Source organism: Humulus lupulus, chromosome 7, assembly GCF_963169125.1.
Source record: "Humulus lupulus chromosome 7, drHumLupu1.1, whole genome shotgun sequence".
NCBI lineage: Eukaryota > Viridiplantae > Streptophyta > Magnoliopsida > Rosales > Cannabaceae > Humulus > Humulus lupulus.
The window spans coordinates 159,789,864-159,798,909 of record NC_084799.1 but is presented as its reverse complement, the minus strand read 5'-3'; the positions used below and the strand labels follow the sequence as shown (position 1 = coordinate 159,798,909).

General features: G+C 38.1%; 1 non-coding gene across 1 annotated transcript; it reads left to right on the top strand.

Moving 5' to 3' along the window:
- Window positions 1-4,661: 4,661 nt before the first annotated feature.
- Window positions 4,662-4,767, top strand: LOC133792875 (small nucleolar RNA R71). The gene has a single exon (XR_009874346.1). It is a non-coding gene; the product is annotated as a small nucleolar RNA R71 (small nucleolar RNA).
- The last annotated feature ends 4,279 nt before the right edge of the window (window positions 4,768-9,046 follow it).

Below are 9,046 nucleotides of genomic sequence, written 5' to 3'. Positions count from 1 at the left end.
TTTCTTTATTTATTAGCCCAGTTTTCCAAGGTTCCTTCTTTCCTAGTTGGTCCTGGTCTGGTGGTACAAAAAGTGTCTGATTATACAACTTGTTGTAAAGTGTCTGATTAATTGGGTGTTAAAAGACAGGTTAATTAAGATATGTATTATGATGTATCATTGGTTATTGGTTTAACATTTTTTTTGAATTTATTTTAAGTGGGAAGGTTTCTCTGCTTTTTCCCAAGATCTTCTATTCATGTTTAGTTTTGGTATTTGGGAATTTCAGCTATGCTAATGAAATATAAACACTGATAGAGATATGGAGTTTTGCTTTGCATAAGTCATTCATTAGTCCTGTAAATCAAAATGCATTCCATGCCAATCAGATTCATTTTGTTTATGAATGTCCTAAAATTGTGCCTAAAATATAGCTGCTTATTTGAATATTTGTGGAAAGGGATAATGTTGTTTATTTGATGCAATGAAAGACCACATTCTGAATCTCTTTGTAAGATCTTAACAAGTTTTTCTTAAGCTATTTTTGCAGCTAATGTTACTGATTGAGGTTTACTAATTGATTATCATATCTAGTATCAAGAAAGACTACATGCTAACATTTTCTTGTGCAATAGTGACAACTTCTTTTATTCATACATTTTTCTTTTTTGGGAGTTTCCAACTTTCATGTTTCAGCTATATTAGGATTGATATTTAGTTAAATATAATACTAATATGTTTCAGTCACTACACATTGTATGTAGGTATGTACGTGTGTATATGGTTTTTCTCTGTTTTCTTTTGATTAATTTTTAGTCATTTTATTCAGCTCTCATTTTGCTCATTTTTTGTGGAAAAGTTTGTAATTATCATGCAACTTATATGAGCATAGAAGAGGTCTCTTTGACTCACTGGATTAGAGAGTGATAGATGCCAAGCTTTTGAACTATTACCATACTATTTATTTGACTAAATTTTGCAGTGTTTTAAAAAATTTAAGAGCAACATCATGAGGAGGTTTGCCTTGGAAACTTGAGGAGATTTCAATTTAGAGAGCTTCAGATGGCAACAAACAACTTCAGCAGCAAGTACTTGGTTGGATGATGAATTGAAGGATGGAGCAAGTTTCATGCATGGTTTACTTTTGTGTATTTTGTAATGTTTCTGTTTTTCATTTTTAAAGTAAAAAATGTTCAAGATTATAGAACTTTATTATGTTATGCTTTCAAATTTAAGTTAGAACTAAGATCTCATTAATTAGACATATTCATGGTTTGAATTAGTTATTGATTAATGTAATACTTGTGGTTTATCAATCTATTGAGAATTACATTTTATGATTAATTTTGATTTTTTTTTATCAAAATACAATAATGAAAATCTTTTAATTAAAAAAAAAACCTTATAAGTATACTTATCAAAATAAAATTTAAAATATATTATCCACACTAAAGTAACAAAATTTTATTACTAGACTTTTAATATGTTATGATTTAGAAATATATTATAAGCGTAAAAAATCGTTATGGTTTATATAATATAACAAATTAAAAATGTTATCAAAATAATCAAATGTAACAGTTGAAAAGTATTATGAAAAATGTACAAGATTAAATTTCAAATTTATAAACAAAAACTCTATCTAAATGTTATTATTTCAATATTATAGCACCTAAAAATGTGTTATTCAATAGTTTAAGATAACATCGAACATAAAATTCAAAAAATGTTATAGAAAAGACTGGACTTTTAATAACAGGGGCTATGTTATCATTTTCAGAAGTGCTATCAATAGTCCCGGTTAGCAGTTTTTAAGTGTTATGAATACTGTTTTTTCTTGTAGTGTTAAATGCCTTTACACAGTAAACATTAAAGTCAAACACCACACCATTCATAAGTAGAAGAGATAAGGGCTTTTAAATCTTCGAAAAGTCTGTTATAAACCTCCTATAAAATCCAGCGTGGCCAAGAAAACTAGGAACCCCCTTAATAGACACCGGTGGAGGTAAGTTTTCTATTATAGATATCTTGGCCCTGTCTATCTCAATACCATGGCGTGAAATCTTGTGGCCCAAGACTATTCCTTCTGTCACCACAAAGTGACATTTATCAAAATTTAGTATTAAATTTACTCACATATTTTCAAAACCCTCTCCAAATTAGCTAAACATCCATCAAAAGAAGGCCCAAAGACTGAAAAGTGATCCATAAAGTTATCTATATGTTTTTCCACCATGTCTGAGAAGATAGACATCATACATCTCTGAAAGGTTGCTAGAGCATTACATAACCCAAATGACATTCTCCAAAATGCAAATGTTCCATAAGGGCATGTGAAGGTAGTCTTTTCTTGATCCTCCGTTGCTATGGGAATTTGATGGTATCCCGAATACCCATCAAATAAACAGTAATAAGGATTGCCTTCCAATCGGTCCAACATCTGATCTACAAAAGGCAAGGGGAAATGGTCTTTCCTGGTTGCCTTATTCAGTTTACCCTTCTTCGAGACTTCTTGAATAGGACTAACCCATGCACTGTCAAATATTGGGTAAATTACCCCTGCATCCAACCATTTAAGGATTTCCTTCCTTAGTACCTCCTTCATTGAAGGATTAAGCCTCCTCTGAGAATCGATACAAGGCTTACTATCCTCCTCCATTAATATATGATGCATCGCCGTTGAAGGGCTTATACCCTTGATATCTGCCTAAATCCACCCCATTGCTAGCTTGTGAGCCCTCAACACCCTAGGTATCTTCTCTTCTTCAATCAGAGACAACGAAGCAGAAATAATAGCTGGTAGTGTGTTGTTCTCACCCCATTATGCATACCTAAGGTGATCAGGCAATGTCTTTAACTCAAGAGCTGGTGGATTCTCAATAGATGGAAGAGGTCTCTCGGGCACTTGGCCCAATTCCTCATAAATTTTCCTTGCTGAGTTCAACCACTTAACATATTCACTAGCTTCAGTACCATCACACTCTTCTGGACCTTCAACCAAACTCAACTCAAGTGGATCCTCAATTGACTTAACCCCTTCACCTTGTTCCTCCAATACACTAACACTGAAACAACTGTCACTAGCCGAAGGATATTTCAAGGCATAAAAAACATTAAGAACTACCTCATCACCTTGTACTCTTAGCCTTAATTCACCCTTCTGGACATCTATCAAAGCTTGCCCTGTGGCTAAAAATGGTCTCCCAATATAATAGGCATGTCCTCATCTTCTTCCCTATGTAATACAATGAAATCCGTTTGGAAGATGAATTTATCTACCTTAAATAGAACATCCTTTATAATACCTCAAGGGTGTGTTAATGAACAATCATATAGTTGAAGAGTAACAGTAGTGGGCCTAGCTTCCCCTAAACCAAGTCTTCTAAATACGAACAAAGACATTAAATTAATGCTTTCACACAAATCACATAAGGCCCTCTCACAATGAAAGTTCCCAATGGGCAAGGTATAGTGAAGTTGCTTAGATCTCTTAACTTTTGAGGAAGTTTCTTTTGAATGATTTCACTACACTCTTCTGTTAATGCCACAATTTCATAATCCTCCATTTTTCTCTTATTAGACAATATCTCTTTCATAAACTTCACATAACTAGGCATTTATTCAAGAGCCTCTACAAAAGGAATGTTAATGTGAAGTTTCTTAAATACCTCAACAAATTTGGAGAATTGTTTGTCAAGATTGGCCTTTTAGAACCATTGAAGATAAGGAATCCTTGGTGTAGGCTCGGTGTATTTTGGCTTCTCTATCTTTGGAAGGTCTTTAGTAACCTCCTCTTGTGCTAGACTAGTTGCATTTTTATCCTCTGTCTTCTTTCCCTTGTCATCCACTGTAGGCCCATCATACTTTGTCCCACTCCTCAAAGTAATAGGTTGACATTGCTCTTTGGGGTTTACCTCTGTGGAACTAGGCAAATTCCTTTGCGGTCTACTAGAAAGTAGTTTAGCCAACTTCTCCATTTGTGTCTCCAAATTCCTGATTGATGACCTTGTCTCTATCATGAATTGATTTAATTGGTCTGGCTGAGTTGTTGGTGAGTTCATTGGAGGATGTGGCGATGGATGAGTTTGGTGTGGGTTTTGGTCATAAAAAGGCATAGAGTGTAGTCCATAAGTCGGTTGATGAGGTGGGTGTTGAGGTGGATACTGTGGATACTCTGGTTGTCACCCTTGTTTATTTTTCCAAGACAGGTTAGGATGATTCTTCCATCAGGAGTATATGAATTTGAGTAAGTGTTGGGTGCAGGTCTTGGAAAGTAACCAATAACCTGTGCCTGTTCCAAAGTCAAACTGTTTACGTCTATTGAACAACTAGTAGTGCTTGTGCATTGTTTATAAGAATGAGGACCCCCACCAATATCACAACTCATTACATTCTGTGCTTGCATTGCTTTGGCGATAAGGTTATTCTGCTGCAATTTCTTAGTTAGAGATGCCACTTGAGTAGTCAATAAAGCAATAAGATCAACCTCTAAGACTCCTTCCACCTTCTTATTCTCACGCTCAGTGGGCCAATCGTAGTTATTCATGGGCATCTCTTCCAGTAGTTCATAAGCTTCATTAGCGCTTTTTCTCATAAACGCTCCTCCCGATGCTGCATCAATAATTGTCCTTGTATTTCCCCCCAAACCATTGTAAAATGTGTGCACCAGCACCCACTTCTCTATTCCATTATGTGGGCACTTCCTTTGCAACTCTTTAAAATGTTCCCACGCATCATATAAAGACTCCCCATACAGCTGATGGAAGTTATTAATCTCTCCTCTATATCAGGCTGACTTCGCAGGAGGAAAATTTTTACCAAGGAATTTCTGAGCCAAGTCTTCCCAAGTGACTATAGAGTTGGCTTATAATAAATTCAACAAACTCTTAGCTCTGTCTCTTAACGAAAACGAGAATAATCTTAATCTAACAACATTGTTACTCACCCCATTCATTTTGAATGTCACACACAGCTCTACAATTTTTGTAATATGGAGATTTGGATCCTCGTTTGATAATCCTTTGAATAGTACACAATTATGTACCATCTATTTTCTCTGCACGTTCTCTCAATTTCAAGATCTACTGGTATGAGTTTCTTTTGTCTACTTCCCCACATATACCAATAAATCCTGAAACACAATACACACTATTGACGGTAAGCACTCATCAACTAAGTTAGATCAAGAACTTTGTGAGTTATAAAAGAAGTAGATTCAAACCAAATGAACTTCAAGTAAACTTTCTTATGATTTCTGGAACACAAAATGTAAATGTTGAGATTTTAGAATGAAAAATAGAGAGAATTTAGAGTGTCTCTTTCCATTAACAATGAGTAGTTACAAAATTCTCTCTCCCCTTTCTCAGATGAAAGGAGGTCATATTTATAGTAGAGCACTATTGGCTCATTGTACATGGTGGTCCCTGAGGACACGACTCTGCATATGTAGTCTACAGATAGTAGTGGTGCCAAGAACGGGGTGGTCGGCTCCAGTACATGCTCAGGTCTACGGGCGTAATGACCAAACTATTTGTAAGATCTTGGACCATGAAAACTACTAGACATAGCTATTATTTGTGGGAAACATACATAAGAAATAACATAACTTTATTTGAAACCAAAACTATTGTACCAATACAAAATAATATAAAATATAATGTGATATGGTATGAGATCCCATTGTTTATAAAACATAAAACATAAGCTTTAATTGTTTAAATAATAAATGCGGAACTACATCAAAACATAATTTTAAAGACTAAAAATAATGTCATCCTCGATCGTCACACAGTCCATTCATTCCATTCATCCTCAACACACAAGCCAAGCTGCCATGAATCTTTCCGCCTTCCATAAGTCATTTCCCTGCATCAAGCTAAAAACAAAGGAATGAGCTTAATGCTCAGCAAGGAAAATCTACTAACAACATACATCATAAACATACGACAATAACACAAACATATACTACAAAACATATGACTATAAAAAAAACATATAACATATAGGACTACAATATTAATGGCCATTAACTCATTAACATGGCATGTGATAAACTATCTAGGTCCTCTGTCTACTAATCAAGGTAGGTTAGATTAGATGGTAGTATATGATAACCCATCTAGGTCCTTTCTCTACTAATTGAGGTAGGGTAAATCATAACTCTAGGCCATGAAAATGATAAAAACTCTTGGGGCTGACAGTCTAAGCAAGTCATATGCCCAAGCAACTATAAAACATATTCTTGGGTCTTGCTATCTAAGCAAGTCATATGCCCAAGCACTACAAAACATATACATAAAACATATCATAGCATAAACATATAAACACATACAATCTATCATATTTTCCTTACCAAAAACCTGAATATGAAGACAAGAACGGGATTGGAACACTCCTAAAAACGAATAGTAAAACCATGAGTATTTCTAAAGAATAAAGATGAAAAGAGAACTAAACCATCAAGAGGAAACTTACCAAGAAGAACCTTAAGTTTCAAGAAACTTAAATACCTAACCAAGAATCATAAACAAGAGTTAAGATCTGAAAGAAAGAAAATAAAGAAAACTAAAGAACCATAAAGAACTGAACTTGTGGATAAGAATACCTTGAATGATCTTATGAATTGATCTAAACCTCGATACTGAAATCTCACTATATCTCACTTCCCATGTGTTTAGAAATGCTTAGAATGATAAAGCTTTTAACCCAAAACCCAAGTGTTTCCCTCTATTGTAACACTAGCAACTTGGAGGCTCTGAACAATTGCTTGATGAATGAAGAAAATGGCTGAGTACTAGGTCCTGTTTATAGAGTTCAAGGAGTGAAACTATTCCCTTTTAATTTGAATAAATAAATGATTATAAAATGAAAAATATTTGAATTTTCGTTAAACAGACGCCCAAAACTCGGTCAAAATTGTTCAAAGGAAGATCCAAGTGGTTAAGGCTATTTTAAAATTTTCAAATCCAAACTTTCAAAAATTAAAGCACCAGGGACGATATATCGCCTACTCTGGGTGATATATCGGCTGGTCAATTTTCTCGAGCCCTGTTCGAACGTTCGTACAAAGTCGAAGTGTTTTCCGTATCTTCCGTAGGTGATATATCGGCCCATATAGCTGCGATATATTGGCATACGTTGATATATCAAACATGGATTTGCACTTTTTCAGCATATTTTGAATTGAGTAAACAACTTTGACTGAGTCATAATATGATCCTAACAGTTTCTGGAAGGTTCTAGAGCTTCTAGATCTTTCTTCTAATTAAACTATTCATCAAAATACTTAAATCCTTAATAAACATGATTATAACAAGTGTCATGCTCTTAATGGTTCTATCTAAACCATAGTGTTTATGCTCAAAATCTCATCAAGGGAAAACACGCGGTTTACAAGGTGTGGATGCTAAGATGTCATGGCCTCGCACGGCCCCGCTCGGATGCTTAGGCGCGAGGCGACATGGCCTCGCTTGGCCTCGCCAGCCCCCGCCACCAAAGTGACCTCGCGAGATACCTAGGCCACGCCACCCAAGTGGCCTCGCGAGATGCCTAGGCCACGCCACCCAAAGGGCCTCGCGATATGCCTAGGCCACACCTCGCAAGTGGCCTCGCGAGAAAGTCTCGGCCACGCCACCAAAGTGGCCTCGCGAGATACCTAGGCCACGCCACCCAAGTGGCCTCGCGAGACACCTAGGCCGTGCCACCCAAAGGGCCTCGCGAGATGCCTAGGCCACACCTCCCAAGTGGCCTCGCGAGATGCCTAGGCCACGCCACCCAAAGGGCCTCGCGAGATGCCTAGGCCACACCTCCCAAGTGGCCTCGCGACAAGGTCTCGGCCACGCCACCAAAGTGGCCTCGCGAGATGCCTAGGCCACGCCACCCAAAGGGCCTCGCGAGATACCTAGGCCACACCTCCCAAGTGGCCTCGCGAGATGCGTCCATGGTTTCGCCCATGGCCTCTCCCTGGCCTCTCCCATGGCCTCGCCCCTGGCCTCTCCCATGGCCTCGCCCATGGCTTCGCCCATGGCCTCGCCCATGGCTTCGCCCATGGCCTCGCCCATGGCCTCGTCCATGGCCTCGCCCATGGCCTCGCCCATGGCCTCGCCCATGGCCTCGCCCATGGCCTCGCCCACGGCCTCGCCCACGGCCTCGCCCACGGTCCCGTGCCCATGACCTTAGAGGTGAGAATACTCACAAGGAGCAAGGTACATGCATGAATATGGAACGGCCTCGCCCACGGTCCCGTGCCCATGACCTTAGAGGTGAGAATACTCACAAGGGGCAAGGTACATGCATGAATATGGAATGTACCTACAAACCTAAAGAAGTCAGAGTACGGATATAGTACCCTTACCAGACAAGTAGTGGGAACGCCAGGAGTGGGTATGCAAGGATAGGAGTTATGGTCCGTACGTCTACGGCCATAGGTCAGAGCCGACACCACTACCTCCTGCGCCACTACGCCTGCCACCACGCATTAGACATGGGTACCGACAAGTAGTGGAGACATCCTCCTGACACCTGCTTCTGTACGGGATGTACAACCACAACCTCTGAAGCCACTCCCCTGACACAGTACGTATGTACCACTTGGTCCCCTGGACCACTATGTATCTAAGGCCATTAGAGCCTACTATAAAAGGAACCCTAAGACCACCTGAAAGGGGGTTGGAAATTTTACTGTAGCAGAGCCTTAAGTGTGAATGAAAGATTAATTTCTCCATTGTTGTGATATCCTAGTTCTTGAGTTATTGTTCAAGTTTTGATAGCTTTCCGATTAGCGATTTTGATTTGATAATTTTTCCAACTTAACTTCGTTGACGAGTTCTCACCGTCAACACATAGGTTATAATAAATATATTTATAGAACCAGCAATATTAATCAAACCTTATGTTATTATTAATATTCTTAAACTATAGGTTAAACTTATAAAATCCATAATTGTTGCTATGAATGTGCAACTAAGTCCCGGCTTGAACCAAAATCCACAGAATCTAACATACTACAAACTAATACTAACTACTATTACTATCTAGCTAGCTAACTAAATATTCTGTAACACTACAA